Genomic DNA, 17,420 nt, shown 5'->3' on the forward strand with positions numbered 1-17,420 from the left:
ACAGGCTTTCTGAGCATGAGTTTGGCAGTAGGTCTAGGTTTATCACTGCTTTCAGACACCAGTGAAAAGCCCCAACTCCCAGCCACTGCCTTTTGAATCTCCTTTTACCTAGAGCTACAGTCCCCCTCCTCCTCCCACCAGAGAGAGGTGGTAACTGCTTGAGTCCAGAGCCTGAGAGACCATTGCTGCAAAGACTCAGAGCCTCCTGAGGGCAACACCGCCTCCTCCCACCATTCCTCAAAGCATCTCGTGGCCAACAGCTAGGGATGTTCTCTGCTTTTGTAGTATCGGCCCAAACATCATTCCCCATACACAACCCCAGAAGACCTCACATGCTAGTTTCTTCATGCCTGCATAGAGCATCCTTCCAGTCACCTTCTCAACCTTTTCTGTAGTTAGATCCAAACCTGCCATTTTCCCCTTTCTATTGCTCTGAAGGGGCTCACAGGCTTCACTTTTGATTGGCACTTGACCATGCAACTATGTCACTGCTATTAATTTTGTTAAAACATTCAAATTGAGAATGGGATGCACAGCCTGTCATGAGCAGCATGCTGGGTCAGCAGACATTGGACCCAACAAAATGACTACAGACAAGCCAGAGGAATGCTGAAGGGAATACACCTTTCTCCAAGATAACTGTTCTCCCTGTTCTCACCATTACACACCCAGCCATTTTCAGCAAAAAAAAAAAAGAGCATTTGAGTGCAATGCAGATCATCATTTCACATCTACCTGAAACCAAGGCAGAGAAGAAAGACATTATCAGTTCTTACATGTGCTAGGCATTTATATGAAACACAATCCGCTATGTTTAGTTAACATAATTAAACATAATCTGTTCAGGAGGATCTTTATTTCCTTTAGACTGGGTGACCACACAGCCCAGTTTGGCTTGGGAGAACCTGGACCATCTCAAAGAAAATCTTTGGCATGTTCATTTTTCTTGGATATTCATCAAGGCAAAGAAAGCTACCCCTTTTTCAAGAGCACTACAGATAGGGGCTGTGGACCCTTACCTCCAAGCTAGCTCATTTATTAAGAACTGGGCTAAAATTGGAGTTGAGAAGAAGGATAAAGTATTGCAATGGCCCCTGCTTCTCCAGTCCTCTGTTACACGGGAATTTAGTGCAGTACCCATGTTTACTATGTTCCCTAAAATACCCCCAAACACCTAGCTACATCCTTTAAAATACCCCCAAACACCTAGTCCCTCACTATCACTAAGACCACAGACCTGCCCTGGTAGACTCCAGATAAACACACAGTAAGAACCTCAAATCTTAACAATTCAAAGAGAAGTACACAAAACACTAACAAACATTGACAGGAAAAGGGGGAAAGAGGTGTTCGCATAGCAAATAGTGAGCCCAGCATACTCTACTCTTATCCCACTGTCAGAAGGCTCTTAGGATTCCTCCTGTCTCAAAGCATGTGTGTGAGTTTAGACAAGAGAACCCACCAATCCCCAAATGTTAGAAAAGCATTTGTTAGATGGTGTCTTGTGTGAATCAGGGTGATAAAAGCAGCTCTTGGTGAGAGGTATAGAAAGGGCTGTGAGGGTAGGCAGGAGGAGAGCTGTGGGCATGACTGGAAAGAGCAATTTCAGTGATTCATGAGGACAGTACGTCATGAACTGTGTACTATAATGCAAGTCAGTAGGTTACTTGGTCACTTCAAAACCATTGCAGAAAAGTGAGCCTTCATCATGGCATGCTCTGAATTTTAAGTAATTCCCCTGAAAGTTATTTGAAGCCTCTCTAAAATGTTCAGATGCAGAAAATGTGGTGAACTGAAGTGTGGAGATAATGCAGAAAGTTTTAAGATAACTTATTAATCTTGAAAATGTCTATGCGATGAGCTTGTTATCACTATGCTTTTTAAACTTTGATAAGGTAAATCAAAATATATCGGTTCAAAAAGAGTTTGCCACACTGATAAAAAAAATCTCATGACATTTCAGTTTCCAAATCTTTTCCATTCTCTGTGTTACTAGCAAGTTTGGATCAGTTTCACAGCCCTTTGGAAACATTATCTACAATTATTGACTTCAAAGGAAGAAAGACAATCAAACTTTAAAGAAAATTTATATCAATTTCCCTAACATTTGGAAAAACCACCCAGTGATATGCATCCCGACATCCTATGGTTCCTACTGTAATTTTACCTTGGAGAAAGCAGATTTAAAAGAGCAGTAAATGGTTTCATGCGCTACAACCACACGTGTGGTATAAAGTTGATTGTGGTACTAAGTCTGGACTCAACAAGGCATTACGTGAAATATCAAGGGCCCAATTCTCCATTGTTTGCTTCTTGTACAGTCAGTTACAATGCTGCAAGTCTCACTACATCATTTTCTGCATTCTTTATAGCTGCTCTGCATAAGAATAAATCAGTCTCTCTTAAATTTCTATGTGAGTGTTGTGCATTGTGCAGCAGCAGAGCCTGTTGTGTCCTGTGAAGGCTAATGTAGCTGGTCGGTGGCTATGCTGCACTGCAGTCAGAACAGTTGCCACTTTATGGAGCCCTCCAAAGCATCAGGCCTAGTGTAATCCCCAGATCACATAGTTTGCCTTCTCTAACCATCACGGGCATAATTTGGGGGCCACCAATAATGAAATAATGAACAAAGCAGTGGAGATTTCCACATGACATCCCAATAATGAAACAGTAAAGCCAACAGTGGACATCAAGACATATTGGAAAACTCTGTCTGGAGCATCTTCTGACTGTTGCATAGTTCATATGAAGAAATGATGTGTAGCTAAAGCCTGGCACCAGCTTCCCACTGGATACATATATTTAGAAAAAAAGTGAAGAAGCAAAAAAAAATATAAAAAGTCTTCCAAAAGAACCTTACCCATGGTGATACAGACACAGAGATGTGAGGAGCTATGCAGAGAAGCAAGCAAATCACTAGAAAGACTCAAAACAAACCTGGAGAAGAAATCCTCAAGTGAGCTGTGCTAGTAAACAAGAAAAGACTGGAGCTCATCAGTGGTGAGAACAGTATTCAGAGACACTCAAAAATTACTACTTTTTCTCCACTTAACCCAAAGAAAGATCTGGAAATAAAGCACAGGATGTCTGTGATATGGTCAAGTGCTCTGTTGCCTGGGGGTGGGCTGAGGGCAGAAGATTTCTGAGTTACGTGGTGGACCTGACTACCTCATCATGGGATATGGAGAACATATTGCACACACACATATAAGAGATTTACCATATCCATTCACAGACTGTTCTTCCCTACACAGATGGTGTTTATCACCTGAATTTTCTTCCGAATTTTTTCCTGGGGAATTATTGAATAATCAACTTATCTCTCACATAATCCCTTCCTTATTATCCAAAGCAAAACCCGCTGGATCTAGTAGAAGACCTGTACACAAAGGGCAAATAATGTTCATCACAACTGAACAGAAGTAATTCTTTCTTTAGATCTCAGACACTACACTCCACAATGGCATTTTTTAAATCTAATGCCACACCAAAATCTGATCAGATAAAGAGAAGTGGAATTGGCCTGATATTGAATTTTAGAGAATTAAGAAACCACAACTCCCCTGATCAACTGGCTTTCACAACAAAGAAACCCCACCAGCTTTGCCCATCCCAGATCCCAAAATGAAAACCTGAACATAATGCATATTCATGATAGAGGAAGGAATAATATGGTCTTATTGAACGCACTCTGGGAACAGGTATAGAGGAAGAAAATAATAAACCAATATGAAATCTGGGTTATATTTAGTTGAAGATTTACGTGCAATTTAAAATCAGATTGGATAGCTCTGTGAATGAGATGTGCTAACACATGATAACATCATAATATGCTGCATGGGATATTTTTCTGAAGAGTTTTCTCAAGCCACGAGTGGTGAGGGAGTGAAGGGAAGCTCAGCACAGCTTATCCAGATCAACATCTCTCTTCAAGACTGACAATGAGATTTTTAACAAAACCATTAGTCATTTGATTGAAGGCAATTTGACCAAAATTGATTCCCCCTGATCCAAAGGAATTAATTTCAAACACTGCAGGGTGTTTTCATGTAACATGAAAGGGCTCCTTTTGTGCTGCATGAGATTCAGACCCCACAGATCTGCTCTTCTGCAGCTCCCATCTGTGCATGGAAAATCCTTGACAGTTAGTTGTCCGGATATTTAATGTTTCAGAGAAATAATTTATTACAGGGCTCTGGCTCTTTTTCTATAACCATGTAGCAACAAACACATGCCACCCATATTATTAATTAGTCTGCTTTCAGGGAAAATAAGAAAAGGGCTGCAGAAGGAAAAAAAACCATATAGGGTCATATATATATATTTATGGTTTTAATTCTGATGGCACACTGCTTTCTTATTTGGTTGGTAAACTGGAGCATCCTTAAGACATTTGGTGGACTAGAATTCCTTGACTGCACAACCCTGAGCTGATATCGATCTGGAGAAAGACTCAAGCTCCAGTTCAGGGATCCCAGGCTGTTGAAAGCACATCAGTACAGCTGTCCACACCACCTTGGACTCGGCACAGAGCAGGAATGTGGTGGGTGACCAAGGACAATGACAGCACCAGTTGCCACAGAAACTGCCATAAGGGGAACCCAGTGTGTGTGGGGATCCTGGGACTCCCTGTTCCAACTGGTATAATTTAGGACATGGCACAACTAAGCTTGCTTGCAGAAGCTGATGGCTATGTTAAGATGCCCTTTTCTGCCCAGATTGGCTTTTAACTTGGTGGTTTGGGTACTGCTGGGGAAGGTGTGGATTTGAGTCACTTTGGAAGAGCCATATGAGTGAAGCATAGGCTTTTGAGCCAGTAGGCTATTGAATAGAAGACACCTGCCCCTGCCAAGTCTAAAAAGAAAAGTAACGTTTCCACTCCATTCTGTTTGGATGCTACATGCCAGATTTGCTGTGGCAATACTTAGCAACATAGATCTCTCTGGGGAAATAAGCACTGAGTGCATAGTTGCTAGGTTAAAGATGGGGTAGGTGTCACTCTACTCAGCTTTCTCAGGACTGAGGCATTTCTGGACATGAGCAGATGCACATCTTCAGCCAGTTAAGGAATATTAAAGTAAAAATTTTATGACGTTCAAGATGAGGTGGACACCTTCAGGTGTGCAGCTTTGCACTTAGGCACCTGTATTTCAGTTATATGCCACATGATACGCATAGGTCCTTTTTGGGATCAGTCCTCCATACCTTCTTGGTTTCTTTCACCTTCTTGGTTCCTTTCACATTCTGTTTTCCCAGAGGACAAAGGGTTTCAAGAATGTTTCTGATGCAACCTGCATAAAGAATTAATTGTCTTTGGAGAATACTTTCATTCTTTACTTCTGTCCTCATTACAGATTTTTAAACCATAAAGACAAATCTCTCTTTTCCCCATGAACATGTTATCAACATGGAGAGTTCATATCACAGGCTATTCTTGGGGTTAAAGAAATTGCAGGAATTTAAAAAAAAAGCTTGAACTGTTCAGTAAAAAATAATTACTAGCATACAAAATGTGTTCTTTAACTTTTCATTTTAGGATATAAGCCAACAATTAACTGCTTATTACTAGGAAGAAATCTCTACTAACAGTTTATTTTCCAGCTATGAAATTTACTTTTTCTTTGCTTGGTAGTGTCTCTCCTGGTCACTGATGTACATGTGATCCTAGACAAGGAGACCATAGACTAGGGCACTGATGCAATTTGGTCATTTCCAGATGAGTACCAGGAACTGTCATATTTTTGCAGAGACAATGAACAAAGAACAAATCTGCTGTTATCTGTTAGAAGATGATGCCTGGTCACAAAATAGTAATTGATGAGATTCAAGCTCTCATTTCTGCTCAACTCTGAACTACTGCTAGCTGATCCTTCTAGCAGTCCTTTCAGTCACCAGCTCTTCAGGAAGAAGGTGTGGTTCTGCACAGAAAATGTAATAGTCGTATATGCTGAGCAGGAAGACACCATGAATGGCAGGGATAGACACGGGAACAGATAAAACATTTTTCTGGGGTGAACACGTAGTTTAACCTGAACAGAAGGGCTGAGCATACACACACCAGATTGCTGTTATGAACAGACGGCTGTACGTCTCGTGTAAGCAGTAGGGCCTGAAAGTGCCCTGATGGAGCATGAATGTACAATGTAGTAGAACAGCATAGACACCACCTCCGTCCCATCTCAGGAGCAGAGATGACTTTAGAAGGAAAGACATCTCTTGTCCCTCCTTTGTAGGAATATGTGTTTACTAGATCTATAGCTAAACTGGATAAGGCGAAAGGAAAGGTAAGAAAAAGTAAACTGCACCATAGTTGCAACAATAGTAGCGGTTTGTAAGTAAAGTTGCACATTTGGGGATTTCAGCAGTTTTCCAGTCAGATGTTGAAGTTCTGGGATGTTTCATTATAAACAGCAGTGTTCAAGGCTTCCTAAGTGAATGCTCAATATTTTACAAGAAGACTTGAAGCTCGGCTACAGCAGAGCAAAAGTAGGAAATTCAGCTGCAGACATCTCCCCAGATTTGGCATCCTCTCTGTTTCCCTATAAATAATTTGCAAAGCAAAAGCGATAACCTTTGGTCACTGATGTTGTTGCTGGGCCTCTAAGACCCCACCCTCACTACCAAGGGAAATACTTTTTGTAAGCAATGGAAAAAAGGAACAAGGCACTTTGGGATTTCTAGTGGAGAATTAATTCAGGTTGTGCAAACCTAGTGGAAGGGAACCCTTTGCAAGCTTTGAGGCCCATGTAGGCTTCATCAGCAATTCAGAAACACATGAAAGTGATGTGGACAGGCAGACTAGGTAGTTAGTGTGAGCTTGTACAGCCCAGGAAAAAAATATCAGACTTTGATACAGAGAAATGTGGAGTATTTTACAGAATATGAAATTTCTTTTGAAGTTTGCTAGAACCACTGGGCCCTTATTGAATGCAAAAGAGAAATTTGATGTGCAATACCAACTCATATACAAAGAGATTAATTTAGCATTGTAGTCATTTCAGAAAAGTGGCACAGAAGATGAGAAGAAGCTCAAATATTAACCTGAGAAAAGATCCTTCTTTTGTTATAAATTATGATTGGGAAGGATTTGGGAGCTAAGCGGTTCAGTTTGCCTGCAGTAACTTGTCAGTTTAGGACCCAAAATCTTACTCTTGAGGGTATTGAGCGCACCTCAGGATGATTCACCCATTTTTTTTTTCTCCACAGAAAGTGGTTCAATGCAACTCTGCAATCTAAATTATATAAAACTGGTACCAGCTAAGATGGATTTTTCTGCTACTTATCAGAATACTTCCATGGAGTTTATATTCAAGTTCAAAGGAGAAGGAAAGGGAAGAAGAAGGATGTGGTGAGCAAGGTCTATATAGATGCTTTGATCCCTCTTCCCTCACTACCACGCCACCCTGTCTCTCTCAAGATCACATTTCTGTTTCCATTGAATAATGTTCATCTTTTCTACCTGTACCAGCATCCTTCATAGCGATGGCTTCAACTGGGGTCTTGATCATCTTAGCATATAGTACTTACCTTCTTAAAGAAGGTTGGTGCAAAATTGTTTATATTGCTGGTGAAACCAAGAAAATGACAAACAATAGAAGAGTTAAATTATGATATGTGTGCATACACTCCAGACATGAAAATAGTGCCTTTCTAGTTTTGATTTTCCTGTTCCTTAGATAAAAGTTTGCTGGATTTCTGTAAGACATTAGACTAAGGCCTTACCTGATACTTTTCAGATCAAGTTCCTATTGACAACTAGCCCTTACCCAAGAAGGACAAACTCCAGTAGGAAAAGACCCAGTGCACATTTAATCTCACAGCTCCAGATATGGACCACAGGGAAAAAAAAAAACAAAACCAAACCTCTGGTTTACAGTCTTATGCTCCCTTACAATGTCCATTAACTACAAGCTGGAGCATAGCAAAATAGGGTTGCTATACAAAATTCTGTTACACAGTACAATGTAGAAAAAGTAAAATTATACATAGCAGAGTAATACCTGGTACAAAACAATGCAGTGCTACTGATTAGGCTTATGACCTAAGAGGAGCAATGTCCCTCTTCCCCCATTACTACCCCAATCACTGCTAAAGAAATAAGGCTTTTAGTAAACCTTTTGGTTCTGGTACAGCCTCGGCTATAATTCTGATGCTCAGGTACATGCTCAACAATGTGTCTTTCATCTAGCCAAAAATCTCACTGCTAGCTAGCAAAAATCCAAACTCTATTGCACATACCTATGATGTAACTAAAAGATTCTTGGTCAGGATGCCAGAGGCATATAAACATTGGCAGCACTGCCGCTTTTGCAATCCACAGTGGCAAAAGGATTGCTGCTAGTTTACAAAACACAGCAGCTGACACGCTCCTCTTGGTTGTCTGCCAGCATGCTGTCCTGAGATCCCCTCTCACAGTCTTTTTTGACTTTGACACAATCAAACTGTGGTACAGACCTGTCCCCTGACTGTCCTCAGGTCCGCTGCTCCATGTAATCAGACTGTCAGTGGTGGCAAGCGTGAGGCTGAGGGTGGGATGTGAAGGAAGTCACGTGAACCCTGAATCATGAAGGATGATGACAAAGAGGTAGAAGACAGGTCAAGTAGGAAAGATATTTGTTGGGTACCATAGAAAAAGTTTTGTATTCTACCCTGTATTTAAACATGATCTTAATTAAAACATGGAGGCCAAATCCTTCCCTTGGACATGTATCCATGAGTAATTCCTAGTAACTAAGAAAGGGAAGAGTTATCTTGACTACACAGTAATTAAAAAAACCAGCATCTGACTAATAGGATTGCAGCCTTCCAGCAAGCCTAAAGGAACTGTGGGCTTATCAGGAATGCCAGCTCTTATGTCATCATTAACTAATGACCAACTATTCATACCCACCTAGAGATGAAAGTAAAAATTTGCACATTTAATATCTGCTTCTTCTTATAGTTTCCCTAACACACTTAGAAAACAGAAACTTGTAGTAGGGCCTGACCCTGCATTCATAGTAAATTCCTATGAATGCCAGTGTGATATGAGGGCATATAAAGAATACAAGCCTGGGAAACCAGTATGTGAGAATTTCACACTTCAAGTTCTAAAATAAAAAGGTGCATTAAAGTTTTAGTGTGTTATAAGTGCAGATGGTCCTGAAGGCTTTTAGAAATACCAAAACACTCAGTCCTCAATCCCATGGTAATCACATTGTTAGTTGATTTTATCTGTGGATGTGTTTAACCTCTTAATACAGAGCTTTCTGTGTAATTTTTACCCTCTTCTTTTAAGCATACATGCTTAATCATGGTTTATGACACATGAAAACCTCTGAATAGATAACTAAATGAAATTAATTTTTTGAGAATATGTATGTTGTAAATAGCCATGAAGACAAGTTGACAAAAGCATGCAGCTAAAGACGTACATCAACTCCAGGACCATGTCAAGGGCAGACTTCTGTACAGGAAGCAGACAAGGTTTATATAAGCATTTATAAATCTGGACACAAGCTTGAAAACTTTACAGAGCAATAATGAGTAACTAAGAGAATCACAACCTAGAATTACACATGAGTGCGTGTGAATTCTGCTGTGGTATAGGTACCTTGTTTGCCTGTGCAGGTGTATATAGCTATGTAGCCAAAATAAGGGCACTGCTACTTTCCTTATCCTTGCAGCCAAGGTTTTCTTTATAGTTAAGGCATGGCTAGAAATACAGGCTTCGTGTAGTCAGTAAAGCAAGGTAAGGTTTGGTCAATTGTCTCTGACCTTTGAAGAAGTGTACTTAAGTTGTTCAGTGGCCCTTTGCTGTCAGATACTCTGGTTAAATTAGAAAATGTGGTTTAACTATGTGAGTTTTGTTACATGGGTAATGAATTAGACAGTCAGTTTGCAGTACATGTGCATTAAATGTGATTATTTGGAAAAGAACTGCTGATTTATTTAAGAGGGAATTTTAAGGTAATTTTCTCCTGTGGGGAGATTTTGCCCTGAACAGTTTGTCTTCCTCTCCCTTGCCAAACACTGCTCTCTAGCTACTTCCCCATTTGAACTCTCCTAAATTCACTGGATGGCATTTTTTTTACAAGACCAACTGGGAAAAAAACCTCTCTCAGGCTTACTCATTTCTGAATCTGTCCTGCTCTTCACTGGTAAAAGTGCTAAACATGAAACAATGTTCACCTATTTATTCCCTAGCAAAACCAGTCTGCAGTATGCCTATCTCTTGAGTTGTCAGCCCTTCAGGGTGGGGATGGTTTTTATTTGTATAATCCAGCACTGAACTCCTTGGCAGGACACCAAGCAAAAGAATTAAACAACATTATCAACTCCAAAGGGGCAATCATTTGTTACATCTAAAGAGAGGACATTTATTTTCTATGCTGCTTTTGAGTATTGCTTCCATTTAAAGAACGTGGGGCCAGGCTCTTGGCTAGAATTCATTTCAATAACATCCTGGTGATCTGCACCAGCTGACAATCTATCTGCTGGTAGGGATTTAGGGGATCACTAGTCTCCCTTTTTCCCTTTAAATTTCAAGAAAGAAAATAAAGAAGAATCTCCTAGACTAATACCCTGCACAGTGTGCAGCTCAGGTACATGAGATCTGTCCCACCTCTGCTGGCTCCTTCTGCAGATCAGCCCCACTGCCTGCAGCACTCTCCAGGAATCAGGAGCACCACAGAATCCAGGCTAGAGATGCCCAAGGCAGGGCTGGATGGGGTCAGCCATGCCTGGAGAAGGTGGTGGTAGCCCCAGGCCAGGGAGGAGCAATGATGAGAACTGGCCCAACCTGCTTGGAGTTCAGGGTGCCAGCTTCACCACTGGTTCCCAGCCAGTGAGAGTGAAAAAAGCAGAGGCTTTCTTCACAGGATTTTTGGAAACCTTTGGTGGAGAAATACTGGCATGCTTTTTAATCCTTTAATGTGAAATAAGATTTGGGATGGGCCACAACACTCAGAATTATGGGAGAGTTTTGTTAGTCACACAGATTGTCCAGTGGGATTTCAGAAGATATGCCGAGAAAGAAAAACATTCTCATTCATCACATTCCTATGTGCAATTCCACACATTCACAGACAGGAGCAGACTGTTTTCCCACTGTGAAATCTGACCAAACCTTGTTGAGGTTGTGGACAAGGTCTGAGTGCAGCTGAATACTCTCCAGTTCTGGTGAAATCAGCATGAGGGTTTCCTTATTGCTTTGATGTAGAAACAGAAGGAAACAGGCTGAGAGAAAAGAAAAAAAAAAGATTTGTTCTCAGGGGTAGAGCTCAGAGCAAAAAATTGAACCTCGTGTTGATCAGTCAGTTTCCACTAATAGCTGACTACCTGCAGCACCTGCAGGCGCTAGAAAAAGTATGTGTGAGGGGTGGGAGGGGAGAGGAGGAAGCTGGGGTCTGACCAGGGTACAGTACTGTTAGAATTGGTATTCTGCAGCAATGACTGTAACAAATAACTTAGCAATGTTTATTATATGCTGTGCAAGGGGCGGGAACAGTCATATAAGGTAAATACACAAAAGACAGGCTGATATGAACTTTGGCCTGATTCTTCTCACTGTTTGCTTGGTTTACACTAGGATAATAACAATAACGCTAAAGAAGTCTCTTGATAAACACTCGTGTCAGTGAAGCAGGTGTTAGTCTCATCTTCCACACACTCTTCCTGCCCGTGATCATGCTGGTCCTTTCAGTCTGTGACTGACAGCCACTCTGCAAGCATTTGGGTGCAGTTAGATGCCTTCACTTACCTTCTGCCTAAGCCAGGAGGTGACACACAGGGATCCCCATGTCACAGATTCATTTTCTTCAGAAAAACACAGGGAAATGAGCTGCCATAGCTCAATTCTGCTCCCATTCCCTCCAGAGTAAACTCAAGGCATTGCAGTGAACTCAGAGGAGATAATTCAAAGGGAAACAGGGCAACTGGCCATGGTTTGGCTGAATAAACTTAAACAAAAGAATATCTGGCTTCTTTTAGATTTAACTGAAATAAATTTGCTTCTCAAAGCTTAGTTCCTAGGCTCAACTCCTGTTCCCTGTCACCCTATGAAAAGACACTATTGCCAGATGAGCTTCCAGCAACTGCAATTCAAGGCACGTTTATTTGGTGGCAGTGCTGGCTTAGTTGACTTATCTCTTCTCTCTTCACCACTGGTTCCCTCCTCACACCACCCATCTGCTGTGCTGGGACAAATGTTTGCTCCATTGTACAGAAACTATATCAGGGAACTGATAAGGCTGAAAAATAACGCAGCTTCCCCCCACACTTCCAAGGTTGCTGTTCAGGGAAATCAGTTCCACAGGTTGCTGGGAGGGTGCAAAGGATGGGACAGGGAACCCCAAGGGTGTTCAGATATACCTAAACATGGCTCAGCAAAGGTTGGAGAGTGAGGTGCCTACATGAAACCTGATGTAGACACCCCCATTCCCAGCTTTGCACTGTCAAAGTAGATGTGCCAGCTTCCATCAGACACTGGTGGGGCTGCAGGGACCCCTCTGGAACTTCTTTTAAATCTGAGCTGCCACTCCAAAGAAACTGTTAGGCTGGGGTAATATCCCTGCTTTGCACGTTCACCTCTAGCACTTTATCAAATTACCATTTCCAGGATGGAAATGACCTCTGCTGCCTGTCTTCAGAGGTACAGCAGCAGTGCACCAGGTTTGTCACCAGAAAGGGTCAATCAAACACAGATTTAAGCAGAACAAAACAGTTCCTTTCAGATGAAGGTTTCCTCACACAAGGTCTTTTCCCTTTTCTTTAAGTTATACATGCAGATCAGCACATCATCGGCTCCTTGGGCTCCTAACAGCTTCTCTCCATGCTGAAAATGCAATTTTTGGGAAGCTGAAGAAGGTCTATAGGTAACCAAAAAGAAAAAAATGGTTTCTTTTCCTGAGCCACAGACAAGGGACAACCCATGCTTGCTGCTTATGCAAGTGCCCATTAGGCTATGCAACCCTGACACTGCTGTAGCCAGAGGACTGGAAATGCTTGCTTTGCCTTCTCATGGCCACCCGGCACGTGTTGGTTGTGAATGCAGTGTGATCAATGGTGTCTCAATGCAGCTGCAGAAGCCATCAGGAGTGTGGTCCCACACAAACAAATACTTGCCTCATCACTGTTATCTGCTCACATGGGCCCAGCTAGCAGTACGTGTTGGCAGGGCAAGGATGCTTCACTGCCAAGTTCAAGACAGCCCTCCAGCCTTCTCCCTGAGTGAACACACCTGTAAGGGAGCATGTGTGGAAATGGGGGAGGGAGGGGAAGGAACGCAGCAGCCTGCTGACAGTAGTGCCTTGCAGTGCAGGCTTTCCGCAGAAGAGAATGGCGGTACATTTCTGCAGGGATTTAGTTTGGCCCATGTGACATCCTGCCTAGGCAGCTTTTTCTTACTGTTAGCGGGAAGTCATGATTATAACTGATCCCCACTGCTGGCTGGGCTGAGGTGGATAATAGAGCCCTGAGGCTGTGAGGGGAGAAGGCAGCTCTACATCTCTTGCGTATCACCCTCATCCCTAGTAAAGGGCATGGACAAATTAGTCAACCTTAAGGGTTATACTAATTTATAGCAGCAAAGAATGGGCCTCTGAGAGCCATTATGCTAGGCAAGGGTAATTGGAGAGCTAACACCCTTTAGCTAGATGTCCTTCTCTGAACACTTTGTACGTGGGAACTGCCAAGAAGCCACCAAATGGCACCAGTTTGGATAAATTCCCTGTTGGGCAGATCCTCTGCCCCTCATCCATGGTAGCATTACATCATTTTAGCTAAAAGGTGCTGGCATTTACCCATGTGTGTGTAGTATGGGTCTGTTCTAAGACTGATGATAACTTACGTCTCTCCCCTGTTACACACGAAGTCCCTTATTGTGAAGAACCAGGGCTTCAGTTCGATTTATAGACAACCAGCCTGGTTTCTGCATTTCCCACAGCCACTCCTGCCCCCTGTGCTTGCAACTGCTGACTTAGGCTCTCGTGTTTGATCTCAAGTACCTCTTCTACTATTTTGCAATGGTCTCAGCTGCACAGAAGATAAATTGACCAGGGCACATCACCCCATCTACCCACTCTGTTCCCAGGAGAATCTGCAGGAAAAGTGTGCAGAAGCGATTATATAACACATGAAGAGCTTTTCCAAGACGTTAAGGTGGAAGCTGATTACTGTTTGAATGGTAGATACTTGCTAACTTAGCCACACCTTTGCTTCAGGTACTCTTGCAACAATTAGCAGTTTTGCCTCTTCCTGTAAACCTGATGGCTGACTCAATATGTGCCAGTAACTATTTTTTTAACTATAGCAAGCTCAATGGCCAGCCAGTTGAATGTCTGATGCTCAAAAATGTGTAGCAGAATACAGTACAGCATACAGAAGTAAATGCTATGATATGAAATCAGCTGGCCTGGATAATTTTTTACAACTGTAGGCCTTTCCATGCATCTGTTTTATGAACCACAAAGACCACATTATACTATGAATATGGTAGCTTAAATTTAAAGTAAATTTCACTGGGATTGATTTCCACTGATACCAGACTGAAGGAGATTAGAATTAGGCTCTTATTCCAGATTTACACCAGAAGAACTAACAGCAGAATATACAATTTTCTTCCAGTAATATCTAATGATTAAATAAAGTAAAAATGAAATTTGACAAGCAGCTGGTTTGATAAAATTTATAGGCACAGAATCAGATTCTCTGCCTCTTGCAATTTACATAGTCATTCAGACCAACACTAAGTGACTTTAACTCTCTACTATTCTACGCCAAGGGTGCCTCCTGCCCAACATACTAAAAGTAGAAATTAACGTACAATGCATGGGGCAGTATGGAATCAGGTTCTGTAGAATTACATTGCATCCTTACTTGAGAAAATTTATATCCATGAAAGTTCTTATATTGCAATCATGACAGTGTGTAAAAAAGAAAGGTCCTATGGTCATTCTGGAAAAAATGGAGTATGAAAAAGGGGTACTTTGGAAAATCATTTCACCACAATTATTTTTGGGGGTAGAAGGCTGCATCTTCAGCTTCTGTAAACTGACCTTAATCCAAAGAGCACTTGAGAATGCTAAAGAAAGTGTGGCAGGAAACAGGATGGATAACTCACTGCTTTGTCTACCCTGGTGTATTTTCTATGCTACTAAAATAAAGAATCATTTGGCTTCTAATATTTATGACAAGAACCTTAAAGGGAGATTCTGAGGAAGCATGAGCTTGTGCCACTGCAAAATTCTGACACCAGAAAAGGAGGTGAGCATGATTCTTGGGATCAGCAGAGCTCTGTGTTTTCATTTCTAGAAAGCGTGACAGGAGAAGCAAAAGGAGTTCAGAGTGCACTGGCCACTTCAGACCAAGCGGTATTTAAAAGAAGGAAGGATCAAGAAGCTGGCTCAGACACTGTAGCCAGGTGCACATCTGGCAGGGAGACTTCAGCAGGCCTATGTACTAGAGAACTTTGCGATCAGTGTGTACTCTGATTAGACAGGACAGCTAACTAGTCAGGAAAGGGAAAGGATAAGCACTGAGGTTTGCAACATGCAGCAGGTACACTTCACATAAAGCAGCACGATGCTACTTTGTCCACTACACCACATGTTTTTTAACACTGTATCTATCCTAATTTATTCATCAGTCTGACTGCAAGCAAAAATATTAACTGAAAGTATACACAAATTGCTGCAAGACAAGATGGAGCAGGACATACAGGACATTAGCTAGTTTGTCATTGATCCTGCACACCTTCACTAACTCCAAGGCAGCTTGCTCCACTTCGGTTGTGGAGAGATACTTTGCATTTACCATAGAGTTGAAGTCCAAATGTAGGACTAAACCCAGTCTAGATGAAACACTGCAGATTTACATATAGCATTCCCATGGAGATAAGCCTTCAAGAGTCCACTGAAATACAAATTTAGCTTTACTTTGTTATTACTTCTAGGAACTTTTTTTGCTTAACACTCATTCATAATGTGACCAATATATTATGGTAAATTGCATTAGACACTTATGTCACATATACCTAAAATAAAAAAGGAGCTAAATTAGAAGGTAGAAAATAATCAAGGAAAGTAATTAATTAAAGCTAGGGAAGTACAATAATCTTATGACCTTTAATCTATGGCAGGTACTTCATCCTGAAGACCCCACCTCCCTGGCATGCTTCTCGTACATTTATCTTAATATTTAAATTACTTGCTTGCTGACCAACAGCATTCATGCTTTAGGTGACTGCAAAAGGAAATGGCAAGAATGATATAGAGTCCACACTGAAGGGAATGGTTGAAGCCTGCTATCCACACAGCTGTGCAATGAGAGGACGTTGAATTATATTGCCATGAAAGTTCAATTTTCTTCAACTTGTACCAAGCACCACCCAGAGACATGGAGCACAATGTCTTTTTGAGGGCTACTCTCTGATATTAAGGAAAAGAAAGGGAATGCAGGGAAACTAGCACTGACTGTGGTGTTCACAGAGATGACACAGAGAGAGAGAGCGCACATCCTTCTTTATGTTACACTTTTCTTGATTAAGAATACAATTGTTTGTCCTTCCCCAGCATCACCTTTGTGATGATGGGAAGTGTGGATGGGTGCCAAAGTGTTCTTCACCCTGTCATGGAATATGCACACGATGGTTAGTCTTTTGGTGGACAGCTAGAGGCAGCATCAGGCTGCTCTTTCCACTTGGAATGGGCTGGGATATGACAGCTCCTCTTCCTACTACAGGCACCATTTCAAGTCTGTTAAGAGAAAAAGGAAAAATCCAGTTAAGAAACCCAGTTCCCCCAGGAAACAGCTTGAGATAATTTTATGACAGATCTTCTGGAAAGCTGTTACTCCAGACTATGAGGAACTGCGATCTGAGCAAGAAAAACAGTTAAATGGTAGGTCAGCTGTCCACGACACAACCATTTCATGTACCTTTGCATTTAAAATCACAATTTGAACTGGTCATTGCTGAACTAGTTTACAATACAAACAAACAGGCTTCACCTTAGAGTTAAGCAGGCGTAACTTCCACAGCAGTGCTCTAATACAACTAATTTCTATCACTGCTAAAGGAAGAAAACTGTGAGCTGACAGAAACATGCATTTCCCCAGTCACATGGCAAACACAGCATTCAGCTGTTGTCCTATGTTCAGAGGCATTATGAAGACAAAGTCTGTTATGAATAAAAATAAATACTCTCCTGACAGTTAGATGAAATACCAAACAGAACAGAAAACAAAACAAAGCCAACACTCTGCCAGCTGTCTCCAAAGTTTTCTGGTTTCTGCAATAGAGGGCTACCACACTGAGGCAGGCGCTAATGCGTGAGACCGCCTGCTGCTGAGCCTGAATTTAAGCTATAAATTGTAGCTTAAATGCTCTAGTCCTGTGACTGGTAGAGTCTGAGTCTTTCCATAACAGGAGAGAGGTCTTCTGA

The sequence above is a fragment of the Strix aluco genome, chromosome 2, assembly GCF_031877795.1.
Source record: "Strix aluco isolate bStrAlu1 chromosome 2, bStrAlu1.hap1, whole genome shotgun sequence".
NCBI classification, from domain to species: Eukaryota; Metazoa; Chordata; class Aves; order Strigiformes; family Strigidae; genus Strix; species Strix aluco.